Genomic DNA, 14,669 nt, shown 5'->3' on the forward strand with positions numbered 1-14,669 from the left:
AAATTATTTGCTACATAGAAATAGCATTTCTACTAAAAACAGTGATTTATCAGGTTAATGGTGTTGGACTGCTATTTTTTTGAACACCACTGTATATGCGGGAGACTCCCGGAACTTCCGAGAGACTTGGGATGTCTGCTACTAGCTCTCTCTCTCTCTCTCTCTCTCTCTGTGTGTGTGTGTGTGTGTGTCTCGCTCGCTCTCTCCGCGATACATTTCGACAATAAACAGCTCTTATTATGACTGATTAATTCCCTCTACTGATGTGAAGCTGAATGGGTGGATTACAGCCGATAAGAACTGCGCATAAATAAAAAAAATATACATAACAGCTCCCAGAGACGCAACTCGGTTCCTTTCGTTCATTTCAAAGAGCCGTTCAATAGAATCGGATCGTTCGCGAACGAGCCATCACTACACAGCTGCAACCCCGATTTGAGAAGATATGCAGCACAAAGCAAGCCCATACCAGTCCAGTGGCGGTTCTATACCATGTGAGGTGGGGGGGCCAGGCAGGGGGCAGAGGCTATGTTAGAGGTGCCAATTACTTTCTGCCCAAATGTGCATTGTGGGCATTAAGAGGAAACAGTCGATATTCAATAGAATTCAACATTTTATTTATGCAGTTTTCAGTCTACATTTTCTTGAGTTTGATGTAAACAGATCAACAAAGAATCACCATTTAAGGCATTTGCTCTGCTTAAATGTCATTTATTCAGTCCTTTTCTTTTTCATATTCAATTTGAGTTACATATACTGTATTCCTAGGGGGGCGTAGGGAGGGCCAAGCAGGTTGTCACGCGCAGGTTGGCCTAATCAATGAAGCAGCCAGCCACTTTATGCTTTAAAATTCATTTCTTAGTGTAGATGGTAAGACATAAACCATAAAGTAATCTTCTTCAGGCGTGTAGTGGTTTAAGAGCCTCTAAAACACAACTACAGCATGTTCTGGTGGCTAGAGAAAATCCAGACACTGAGAGAACATGTCAGAAGACAAAGATAGAAACCGAAGGCCCAGGAGCAGTACAGCCAAATTTTTTACTGGTAAACGTTTTACCAGTGCAATAGGGACCTCTAGTGGAGATACAGTAATAGTACATTGAATTCCCTCTACCAGACTCACTTCATGCTTTTACTCTTTTGAATTATGAAGTGCTCACACATTTAACACATCAAGCCTTTTTAAAATGAACGAACCCTAATACATGCAATAAAGGCAAATCCATCTTAATTATTAATTATATATTTTTTTATTCTTGTCAGTTTGTACATTTACATTTAGCAATTACATTTACATTTTCGGCATTTGGCAGACGCGCTTATCCAGAGCGACTTACAGAAGTGCTTCCATAGTAAACATTTCATTACTCTAGTTTAAGTAGACAGCAGTCCAAGAACACAAATCTGCTAAAACCTGTAAGTGTTTTTTTTTTATTTTTTTTTTATTATTTTTTTTATTTTTATTTTTTTTAGGTAATGGAAAAGTGTGTTAGTAAGTAAGAGATACGTTTCGTCACTCAATCCGAATGACTTCTTCAGTCTGAAGAAGTCATTCGGATTGAGTGACGAAACGTATCTTTACAACAAACTTGTGTCCAGATGAACTGATTCAACTTTGTGGATTTGTGTACCTGGATTATTGAGCATGCATCAACAGATTCTGAGGCTTGTGTTTTCTCTGTTTCAGGTGATCATCCACAGACAGACAGATGTACAGTTCTCTTATGCCATCCCTGAACGCCTGTCCTCAGTTCCTATTTCACTGTGGGTCACCCACAACAATAAGGCTTTACTTCATCCATGCAGTGTTGTGCCAGTTCACAGCTTTTCTGAACTAGTTCAAGTTCAGTTCATACATGCTCAAAGTGAACAGTTCACGTTCAAAGTTCACAATTTTAACTCTGAACTAGTTCAAAGTTCAGTTCATTTTACTTTTTTCGTGAGATATTCAAATAAATACTTTTTTTCACACTACAAGCTAGAAATCACTATACGTTCTTTGAAACTGCTCATTGACATTTGCTCATGACACTGCAATTGTGGGTTTCTTACCAGGTGATGAAACTTGCAGCAGTACAGACAAGGTAGACCAGTTCTATACTTAGTGCAATGAAATCTACCAGCATTTAATTAAAAAAAGAATATATAATATGAAATATGTATATATTATTTGATATATATGATATTATATATACATATGTGTGTGTATGAAATGAGCAAAACTCTTGAATGAAGGTAATGAAGGCAAAACTCAAAGGCACAAAAAACTTAATTTTTAAGGAAACTGCGTATCTTTATGGTTGATACAATGATTTTTAAGATGTAACTTTGTGTAAGATGGAACTTTATGCAACTTTAGGTAGGTAACTTCAACTTTCATACAGTATTTGGTGACCTTTTCAATTCAGTGCTGGGGACATGATCTACAGGAACATGGTTACACTAGTGCGAACTGAAAACTGAACCCCACCCCCTGGATACTTCTTTCTCCCCTCAGGTCAGTCCAAAGAGTTTTTTGTTTGCATTTAACACCAACTGTTTTTCGAAGTTGGTATCTCCCAATCGGTTTCTCCTGGGCCTAAATATCTGGCCACCAGTGCTGAACAGCCTCTCCACTGGAGCACTAGACGGGATTGCTGTGTTGTACTTCACAAACAGCTTTTTCAGCTTGGGTAGGCCTGTGTACTCATTGAAGTTGTCAGCAGTTGGGGCATCCAGGTACATGTCCACCTCGGACTTGGTGACTGTTGCTGGGCTTCGACTGAATTTAAAAAAGGAGGAAGCACTGCTTTTCCTCTCTGTTGCAGAGGTTTGCGCTTGTTCAGACTCCACCACAGAGATAGATTGCACTTCTTGCTTCAGCATCACTCTGTACTGCAAGCGCTGAATGTCATCCGACACCCAGTCCAACTTGAACATTGGGAGTAGTACAGCTGCCAGGATGTTCTCTTTTTCTTCAAGCCTGTCATCCAATCTTTTGCAGATTGCCTGAATCATGGTTTGGATGAGAGGACGACATGCAGCCAGACCTTCTGTAGCTGTAGGCTTTGAGCTCTCATCCAGCAGCCCTCTCAAGTCATTTTTCAGCTGCACAATTGTAGGCACCAGGTACCCAAGGAATGTGTTTTTCTCCCCTTGAAGAATGTTTAGTGCAGCGGCTAAGGGATGCATCACACTCACAAAGTTATGGATGAAATCAATCTCCTGTGGGGAAAACCGCCGAAGGCCGAACTCATCTCAGACGGTGTGCAGAAGCAGCTTGTCATATTCAGGAGCTGGATCACCTGGCGCTATCAGGTCGCTGGCCTGTGGAGTCAATGTGGCTATGTGACTCAGGCGCTGCATGGAGAGGAACATTGAGTTCCATCGTGTGTCATTTGGAGTGACAAAGCCAATCTTTAGCTTTTCCTCAACCAAATCTGAGGCTTTTGAGCTCCGTTTTACTCTGTTCCACAGAGCGCATGCTTTGGAAAACACAGGCCTTGCCAGTGTGTTGTACTGCCTGTCAGTTACATTCTTTGTGTCGGCAGCAACAAGATTTAAGGTGTGGGCCATGCACCTTCTGTGAGGGGGGAGGCAGGGATCCTCTAACGCTGAGAGGGGTGCTGGCTCAAGCCCATCATCATCATCATCACCATCACCATCATCCAAACTGTCAATTGCCTGGACAGAAGCCTCTTCCACTGTTTCATCAGCAGCTGCAGCCGCAGCTGTAATAGCAACACCCTCTCCAAAACAGTTAAATGCCTTAACAAAATTTGAGGCATTGTCTGTCACTGTGCACACAATTTTGTTCTGAATTTTAAATTCCTTGTACACCTCTGCCAGTACTTTTGCCAGTACATCATATGTGTGTGACCCCCTGACACGACGGCATGCAAGTGCAGCTGATTTCCTGAGTGATGGATCATGTTTGTCAAGCCAATGAACTGTAATGCTAATGCCCAGCAATCAGCTGTTGTGCAAACAAAATCAAGCTCGGCAAGTTCACTTTTTAATTTATTGATAACCTCCTTAAATTCTCTATTCAGTAGTCCCTGCACTTGCTTTCTTGAAGGCACATGTCTGGTTGGTTGCAAACCTGTCACTAGTCTGATGAACGAGGGTTTCTCAACTTTGCTTAGAGGTTGTAAATCTTCCACAATGTAGTCGATAATCAGTTTATCTACCTGCTCCTGTGAGACCACCACCACGGACCTCTTGAAGGCTGCTGGCAGTGTCATTTGCGTTTGGGGTTGGCAGGGGGTCTTTTTTCCCTTTCCTCCCTTATGACCCTCGAGGGCGTGCATATATGCATTCACACTGGATGGATGTTTTAACTCAATATGCCGTTTCAAATTCGAGAAGGACGTTGTTGATGTCCTAACTTGTTTTTGCTGCGCAGGTGGACATATCTTACACAGAAAGGTAAGATTTTTGCCGTCGGGGTTTTTGGTTTGCAAGAGTGTAAAATTGTTTTAAATGTTCATAAGGAGAATCGGTGTCTGTCTCCGTGCCATCACTTCCACTAGCCATTTTTTTTTTAATTGCAGCGCTTTCTCTCACTCTCGTCATTGGTCTGTCACTCTCTCTCTCTCTTTCTCTCTCTCTCTCGCTCCTCCAGCCCTCCGCGCTCTCGTCGTTGCCTGCTACGCGGCGTTGCTATGCCTACCCCGCTCTGCTGCAATTCATCACGGGTAACGTCGTGCGGAAGCCAGTATGTTATTAACTAGCAGTATGTTAACTATTCTCAGCCGGACACTACGTTGCCCGCAATGCATTGCGCACACAATGTCAAAACCACTTCTGTCTGGTGATACATGATTTAAGCGGCACCAGCGAGAATACAGGAGGGAGGAACTTTCTCTCGTTGCGTTTCAAAAGAGAAAACAGATGTCACTCAGTTTTCAATGGAAAACAAATTCCAACGTTCATTTACAGTGATGTCTGCCGTTCATGACACATAATGTGAACTAATTCACGTTCAAGTTCTTTATTAAAAATGTGTTGCGTTCAGTTCAACGTTCACGAAAAAATGAGCGTGTTCAATGAACGCGTTCTTTTGAACTCGTTCACGCACAACACTGCATCCATGCAATCCTAACCAAGCACATTTGAAAACACGGGAGCCAGTATTTGTAAAACAATATCCCCTGTCTGCTGATAAGAAGAGCGGAATACAACCTGTCATCTTATCATTATTAGCTCAGGGCATCATTGTTCCTACTGTTTATTTCACAACAGTCCTGTGAGCCCAGTTTTAAAGGCAGATGGCACATGTAGAATTACACAAGATCTGAGAAAAAAACAATAATCTAATTATTCCCACTGCTCCAGTGGTACCAGGTGTAGTCACAATACTTACATCTATCCCTGCCACTTACCCATGGTACACAGTCGTTGATATTTGCTCCTTTTTTTTTCACTATTCATGTCTGTCCTGACACACTGTCTTTGCCTTTACCTTTAAGAATTCTCAATTCACATTGACCCACTTGCCTCATGGTTTCATTGACAATCCAGCAGTGTTCTCTGTTGTGGTCAGACATGCTTTGGAAGGCCTTATCTTACCTGTGGGCTCTACACTTATCACCCATGCTGACAACCTGCTGGTTGATACCAAGGATGAAGACACCTGCCCTCAAGCATCCCTACTACTTCTTCAACACTTAGCACTAAGTGGATTAAAGGTATCACTGCACAAACGACTGTATTGCAAAGACTCTGTTCAATATCTTGAACCATATCTTGGGGCCAGTGATAGCTCAGTGGTTAAGGTACTGGGCTCGTAAACAGAAGGTTGTCGGTTCAAGCCCCGCCACCACCAAGTTTGCCACTGTTGGGTCCCTGAGCAAGGCCCTTAACCCTTAATTGCTCATTGTGTAAGTCGCTTTGGATAAAAGCGTCTGCTAAATGCTGAAAATGTAAATGTAAATATCTTGGCTTTACTCTAAACAAAGGCTGTAGAAGTCTCTCCAATGCAAGAAAGACAGCCAAAGACTGTACGTGCGATTTTCTGGGACTGGTGAATTACTGTAGACAGTCGGTTACTGTTATTCCTTATTACAATAAAATTTTTCCTGAAGGGTGCTCCTCTACTGATCTTTCTACCAAGTAATCTCTCTGCTTTGCTCCAGCTTTGGGGTTACCCAGATCTGATTTGCCCTTCCATTTCTATGTTTCTGAAAATGGCTCATCTGTTTTCACTGTGTTGGCACAAGAACATTGTGGACCAGGTTTGAGGTGTAGACCGTCTGATCACCTTTCATTGTTCCAGGTGTGTGTGTGCCACTCATCAAACGTGTGAAGACGTGGATCAGTGATAGCTCAGTGGTTAAGGTACTGGACTAGTAATCAAAAAGGTTGTCATACCTGTAGGTCGCTTTGGATAAATGCGTCTGCTAAATGCCGAAAATGTAAAAATGTAAATGAAAACAAAGAGAGTTAAAGTGTGGCCAGACGGAGCCATCTCCTCTCTACCGCTTTCATAACACTGATTGGAGCATTTGAAAAAGTAAAAAAGTGTTTCTTCAGCAGCTGTTTCTAACCATTTATTATATAAAAATGATTCATGTAAATGTATTTGATGCACATGTTGTGTAAGGTTACAGTAATTATCACTAACAGCACAAATAAAATAAATAGTAAACACAATCAAAGAGGGACATTTTTAATAAATTAGGTGTGTGTGTGTGTGTGTGTGTGTGGGGGGGGGGGGGGGTTGGGGGGGTTAAAATCATTTGAATAAAATAATGAAAAATAAACAAATGGTGAAATTTAAATGTACACCATCACCTGCAGCGCTGCAGCACTGAGACCTTCTGCCTTTGTGACATCATTGTGATGACTGAGTGTTCTATGAGAGCTCAGTTTAGTTGAACCTTCAGTGTTTGTACATCATTTCTCATGATGGCTGCTGAACAGGAGAGACGTGCTACCGACCGTCCTTCTCTAATGCAACGCTTTTTATGTAGTGTGTGTCTGTGCTGGCCGTTCGGTCGAGTTCGTCCTCAGACGTCTTTTCAGGACGTCTGTGGTGGCGAGACCGAACCGGAGGGCAGCGTGGACGCAGAGAACCAGATAGTTATGGAGGGATACTTGTTCAAGAGGGCCAGTAATGTCTTTAAAACATGGAACAGGTTTGTAGAGAGCTAGAACACACGATGAGCAATCATTTAGGTAGAAATGAATGGCTAATTAAACACCTCTAATCATCATAGCAATCGTTTCCTAAATATTGTACATTTTACTGACTCGGACTGATCAACGGCATGTTAAAGCAGAATACACGACGATTCAACATGATGATTTAATACTATGCAGTTGTTTTATTTCTGTGATTCCTTTTGTTCCTTCAGGCGCTGGTTCCTGATTCAGAACAACCACCTTATGTACAAGAAGAAATCCGGGGTTAGTCACGTGTCCTTTGTCTAAAGTAAAATCAGTAGCAATAGTGGCCTACATCAAAATCAACATAAAAAGGAGCAACTGTTCCTGAACAATCAGTTTTAAGGACTCATTTGCTAAAGTTTGAGTTGTTTTGCTTGTGCTTTGATTTAAAACTGGAATGTAAAGGTAAAGAAGGAAGGTAAAGAAATGTTTGAGAAACCTTTTGTGCCCCCAGCAGAATATCACAGTGGTCATAGCTGATTTACGCCAGTGCACGGCCGAACGCTACAAGAGCATCGGACGCCGTTGCTGCTTCCAGGTGGTTTCACCTACAAAGTAAGTCCAGTGTACCATCAGGCATGAAAATTCATTTTCTTTCTTTATTTATGACATGCTGAAGGGTGTGGCTGTGCAACAGTTCTGCTAAAGAAAGATGAAGAATTAAAAAAGGAACATTTTACTCTCTTTCTAATAGAAATGACATGAAAACCGGAGTGGAATAAGCACTTTGTTGTGCTGTAGATTCATGCCATGTTCAGGGTGTGTGTGTGTGTGTGTGTGTGTGTGTGTAGGATCTGGGTATTGCAGGCCGATTCAGAGGAGAAAAGAGAGGCTTGGATCAGAACCATTCAGAACATGGTTGCTAACACCGATGGTGACAGAACAGACGACTCCATCGATTCCCAATCAGATGAGGTGGTGGATTTGAGCCCAGAACAGGAACGATCCAGTAGCTCCTCAGAATCACGAGGATCCCAACACACAGAGAGAGACTCGCTACGTCCACGATCCGCTTCTGGAACTTCAGGTGGGTTTGAAACTCCAGTCTAACAAGAACACTCAATTCCATCAAGTATAAAGCAAAGCAGTTTCAAATGGCCAAAATCAACATTTGAATGGATGCAGACACATTCCATTTCAACTTTCCTACTCTTTCTGATTGATAACTGCTCCGTCCCAAACCTCGTACCTTTGACCATCCACTTCTGACCTTGCCTCTGTACAGCTGAGCTGAGTCTTGGCGAAATTGTGCTGGAACCTGCTGCTGTGTTGGACTCCCTCTCTGATGCTTCTCTAGCGAGCAGTAGTAAGTACACACTACAGCAAGTCAACTAGAAAACCATGTTTTTATTCAGAGCTAAATGTACTAGGATTTGAGTGATTGAGTGCAGTGATTTAGAAAAGAATCCAGTTCAGGTTTGATTTAGAACTGTTTTCTAGAAAAGATTCACTCTGTGATTGGTTGAAAGTCGATGTAAAACGCTGATACTAACACAAAACACGTCTTTTAAGTCGAGAGCATTGAAGGTACAGTTGGAGGGACCTCACACATCGAAGAGAGCCCGGAGGAACTGAGCACCAGCACTTCCTCCAGCGACTCCATCCACACAGGTCAGCCAGAGCTTTACTGAACCATTCAATGATATTGTGAACTGGTAAGATTTAATGATAAAACATTTGTAACGTATGACTCTGTAAAGCTCTGTACACTTGTTGTACATCTGATGTGTTAGAGATCATTTACTAACAGCGATTAAATGACATTTGTGTGAACAACAGCTGGTGATGAGAGCACGACTACAGGAAAGCACTCGGTCCAGAGAGGCAGCGCTCCCTCCAAAGGTCTGTCCAGCCTCACACCTTTCATAGAACAAATATTTTCTAGAGCTTAAATCATACTGCTCGTGAGTTTTACTGAGAACACTGTAGTCTCTATCAGATTAACAACACGTCCTGTTTTACAGAGTGCTTCGATAGCCTGTACAGAGTCGGAAAGCTTCTGGGGAAAGGAGGCTGCGGTTCTGTGTTTGCAGGACTTCGTAAGGCCGATGGAAAACAGGTGAGATATTTACTCGGCTCTGCTCAGAGCGACACGAGAATTGTCGATCATGACAAAGCTGCTTTGATTTTAAGATCCACAATAACTACGCATGTCATCAAACTTGTAGTTAAAAAGCGGACGGCCCTTTTGGTTACTTTTGGCCGAGCTGTAAAGTACGTACCCGTAATATTCGTTCCTGATTTGAATCGTTTTATTTTGCATGTTTCAATAGGTTGCTGTTAAGATTGTGCTGAAGAGTGGCTGTGACAGATTCATCACCATTGTAAGTAATATTTGTTTCACTTGTGAAATATTGCAAAGATGCAACAACCATATGAAAAACAAAACCTTATCTTATAAACGACATGATGCATTAAAATGCAAAATAGCATCTAATGTAACCGCCACTCTGCCTATTAACTATCGATTCCAATCCCATGCTAACCATGTCTGCTCAAATATTAGCCTGGAGAGAAGAACGGTCTCCCTGTAGAGGTGGCGTTAATGCTGATGGTGTCCAAGCCACCTCGCTGTGAACACGTCCTGGAGCTCCTGGAATAGTTCGACATGCCCGAGTGCTACGTCTTGATCCTGGAGCGACCCGCCCGCTGCATGGACCTCTTCGAATACCGCAGGAACGGCTCACTTCCTGAACGTCTGGCTCAGGTGATCATGTGGCAGGTGGTTCTCGCCGCCCGTCACTGCCGTGATCGCGGGGTTCTCCATCGGGATATCAAGGAGCAGAACCTTCTGGTCAGTTTCGACACGTTAGAGGTCAGGCTCATTGACTTTGGCTGTGGGGACTTGCTCAAGTCGACCCCCTACAGACGTTTTGCAGGTAATTGCACCTCGGAGGTCAGTAGCTATGAAACACAGATGAGAGCAATCGCATATAGGAAAGCCGTGTCTCTCACTTTTATTCAGGCACCATACTATACGCCCCACCTGAATGGATCGAGGAAGGTAGGTATCATGGTTGCGCTGCAACGGTGTGGAGCCTGGGCGTCCTTTTGTTTGTTCTAGTGTGTGGAGAGCTGCCATTCTGGAATGAGAGGGAGATCGCTGCTGGACACCTGATCTTCAAAGCTGGTGTGTCTAAGGGTAAGAAAATGCAGAAACATAAGAAACACGTCTCTTTTCGTTATTTTTTTTAAAGTGATGTTAAATAGTTTCTATTACAATGTTGTAATGACCCGATCACTGCACGCACAGCCTGCCGTCATCTGATCATACGCTGCCTGGCGAAGGATCCCAATAAGCGACTCAGCCTCGAGATGATCCTGGAGCACCACTGGTTTCCAGAGATCCTTTGGAACTAAGTCCAGGTCAGTCAGAACACATAAGAATAGACCTAAATGGATATAGCTAAGAGTCTGTGTTAGCATATAGGCCAGATCACATGTTGCAATGAATCATCGTTACATTTTGCTAATAACATTAAAGACACCAGGTTAGTAATTGGTGTGTAACGAACTTTTTACCAAATAAAATCATACATTTTTATAGCTATAACAACAATTCCTCATGTCAAACTGTTTTTTTCTCTTTCTCTACAGGCACCTGCACGGGTTTGTAGCAGACAAATCATGGGTGAGCATATCTGAGACTAAGCAATGACTAAATGTCAGTGACAAAACCGTCCACTGTTTGCTTTCATGTAATGTCAAAGTAATCTGAGAGCATGAACACCAGAAAACACAACAGGAGTGATTTGGAGATCAGCAACATTTTGTGGATCAGCTTGACAAGTCAGTCGACTGAATAATACTGAAGTTTTTCAAGCTGCTTTTCATCCATTTCCCCCCTCAGATAATTATTAGCTTAACATCCCCTTAACACATGATGGAAATCAATCTCACATTATGTTTTCACCACCACAGCACAGGTCTGCTACAAGAACACATCCAGAGGTTTTTAGCTGAGGTTCAGATAATCTCCATTCCTCAGCACCGTGTACATACCACGCCAGATCAGAAAGGTGAGTGCTGGAGAAAGTGGTTTAGGCAGTTTAACATCATTTAACATCAATGATTGATATGGGTGTGTGTTCTGGGTAATTGTCTTATAGAAAGCCCCATCAATTAACACCTCTAACCTACTGGAAGAAGCAACCAGATCAGATTTGGGCCCAAGCACCTTGATACCTGGCAGAAGATGAAATGACTGAGTCGCCACAACAATCTACGGTGGGTGTCTGGGAATGGATCCTGCAGACTTTTAACACATGTGTATTGTGCCTTGATTGCTGTTGATGGTAATTTAACGGTCAGTACATTGTTTTGTGTCCCTACAGATCAACGACCACGTCTGTCGTCCAGAAAGCTCTTTGACCTTCTCTGTGGCGCTGTATGAGACAAGAGATGAAACAAAACCAATAAAATATTGAATAAAACTGTGTTTGTACTGGCGTGTGTATTTTCTTTACCCACTTTATGATTGCACAACACAGGAGAGCACATTTTATAAAGAATTGATGCAGAAATGTAGATGAATCCTAAACGAGTTTGGAATGACCTTTTCTTGCAGCTGCAGTTTTGTACAGCTGAGAATGTATGGATATAAAAAATTATCAAAATGACCCTTTACAATTTGCCCAGCAACATTCAAGGAAACAAGACTTCACCTAAATCACTAAAGTAAACCTGACCTAAACCAGAGGGTCTAATCTCTTGTAACAAAAAGCTTTTCACTAAACTGATTTTGTTCATTAAAACATGTTACATATGACATATGTTCACATACATATGTTCTGACATTTCAACAACAAATATTTCAAACACAACATAAAGGCACTGATCTCATAAACTCTAGTCAAGCGGTCATGAACAGGAACACTTTTCATGTTTTTAATAAAAGAGCAAATCACGGTTGTTTAGAACGCTTACACTGGCACTACTTATGTCTGTCCAAAGATCTCTCATTGTTCTGTACAGGCTAAACAACAGAGACAGAAATGAACTCGCGACTGTCCACATAAATGATAAAATATTATAAACTGAAATCTTTATCAATGAATAATTCATAAAAAATGATTCATGTTCAGTCAAGCAAAGTACTGCTGCTTTTTTAACCTGCTTTAATAATTGTAAATAAATACACTACATTTATGCATGAACATTAATTTGTAAGTACTGTATATATCATTGTTTAAATGTATATTTTGTTTTAATTTATGTTCTAAAACTTTTTTTCTTGTCCATTGCCTCTGGGCAACATTATGCAATTGGGCTGCTTTATAGAGCAATATTATCCAAACTGATGGAGATTCTCTGAGATGCAAAATGATGACAATAGTTCATCAAATCTATTAATACCTACAAAAAATTGACTCAGGGACATTCTAAGGTTGAAAGGAGCCTGCTTGAGCAGTTAGGGTCATTTCTTCAGACAGTGAGGACAATGAGCATGAGGGTAGGGGCAGTGAGGATTAGTGGAGCCCAGAATCAGGCTTAAGGGGTAATTAGAAAGTCAAGAGTCAGTCTGTACACAGCAGTATATGTGTAAAGATAATATTTAGGGTGGCATAAGTATCCTTTTAGTACTTACTCTGGCTCAAGAGGGCATTCAGTGCAATGGTACTGTGTGTTGCAACAAATCGTGTTGTTCTAGATAACCAGCTGACCTTCTCTTCTCATGTAGCCAACATGACAAGATCGTGCCGGTTCCTCCTCAACAACATCAGGAAGATTCGCCCATTTCTCTCCATGGAAGCCACTCAGATTCTGGTCCAGTCACTTGTAATCTTATGGTTGGACTACTGCAACTCCCTCCTGGCAGGTGCTTCCATGTCTACTACTAAACTCTTGCAACTCATTCAAAATGCAGCTGCTCGTCTGGTTTTTAACCAACCTAAACACTGCCACATCACCCTACTGCTGCGTTCTCTTCACTGGCTTCCTGTAGCTCTACACATTCAGTTTAAAACACTGACGCTTGCCTACAAAGCCAAACATGGACCAGCCCCAAGCTACCTTCGTGGTCTAATCAAACCCCGCTCTGTACCAAGCAACCTCCGAGCCACTAGCCTCGCTCGACTTGATCCTCCACCCAGGACTAGAGGAAGACGAGCATCAAGGCTCCCAAGTGGTGAAACGAACTTCCTCTGACTGTCTGAACATCTGAGTCTCTTGCTGTCTTTAAAAAAACGATTAAAAACTCATCTTTTTACTAAGCACTTAAGCTGACTTAAAAATTTTTTTTTTGGTACCAACAGGTTTTAGCAGATTTGTGTTCTTGGACTGTTGTTTTATTTAAACTAGAGTAATGAAATATTTACTATGGAAGCACTTCTGTAAGTCGCTCTGGATAAGAGCGTCTGCTAAATGCAGAAAACTTTGCAATCTTACATCAAATTATAAATAATTATTGTAGTCGATGAAATAAAAAAATACACATTTCCTCTATGTGCTGTAATTAATTTAATTAATTATGTTTAATTAAAAATTTTCAATCACTCGTTTATTTATTCATTTTTCATCTCAACTTAATTTTTTTTTAGTAATAAAGTAATAAATGAGTAATAAATGCTTTGCTAAATTTGTTGTGAAATTATTGTCTGGTCAGCACAGAGCCACTACTACATACATTCATCATATTTCAAAATATTGTGCCATGTTGCAGAAATATTTAGCTTACACAGAAGAGTTACAGCTTTAATATAAATGGTAGATTACCCTTGTAAGAGTGGTAAAATTAATACAAGTTTTCGTGTGTAAGAAAACATGATGTTCACTTAACCACTAAGGGGCAGTATGACATTACTTTTTCCCCAAATAAAAAAAAAAATAAAAAAAAATAAAAAAAAAATACAGTCCTATATAATATTCATGAAGGTCTTGGTTACTTGGATTAGAATACGAGGTATTAAGACAAACCTGAAATAGAAGCCTTCATATTTTAGGCTCCATTTATTTTAATATTTAGTCATTTGGCTGTTCCAAAGTATTTACTTTGTCTCTGTGTTAATCATGTGAAAATTAATAATTGCTTCTGGTTTGTTATTTTCTCCTGTTCTTTTTAAACCAGAACACAGCAGGTCAGGACCGTATTTGTACATTAACACCCAGCTGCTACAGAGGAGCACAAGAGGTCTTACTGGGAAAGTTCATTAAATCATGATATGATACTAAGAAGCACTAACATTAGATCAATTATTCTTATATTTGATTTGCCACATTTTTTATGCCAGATGTCCTTCCTGGCGCAACCCCTATATTTATCTGAGCTCGGGTGAACTGAGATGTGTTTTTCCAATGGCTAGGCTCATGCAATTCCATGCGCCTTCTGTATATGTTCAAGATTCGAACCTCAGGGTTGCCATCACGTAGCTTCATAGATGTGGATATTTATTTCTTTTTTTTTCTCTTTTTGTTTATAACTGTTTAAAGGTGTCATATGATTTTTTTTAAACTATTTTAGTGTATGTAGTCTTTACAGGTTGAATTCACAGTTTAGATTTATTTTTAGTTAAGCTGTTTAT

At 41.0% G+C, this 14,669-nt stretch overlaps 1 pseudogene; it reads left to right on the forward strand.

Moving 5' to 3' along the window:
- Positions 1–6,888: 6,888 nt before the first annotated feature.
- Positions 6,889–11,585, forward strand: LOC134322053 (aurora kinase-like; annotated as a pseudogene).
- Positions 11,586–14,669: the final 3,084 nt, after the last annotated feature.

Source organism: Trichomycterus rosablanca, chromosome 10, assembly GCF_030014385.1.
Source record: "Trichomycterus rosablanca isolate fTriRos1 chromosome 10, fTriRos1.hap1, whole genome shotgun sequence".
NCBI classification, from domain to species: domain Eukaryota; kingdom Metazoa; phylum Chordata; class Actinopteri; order Siluriformes; family Trichomycteridae; genus Trichomycterus; species Trichomycterus rosablanca.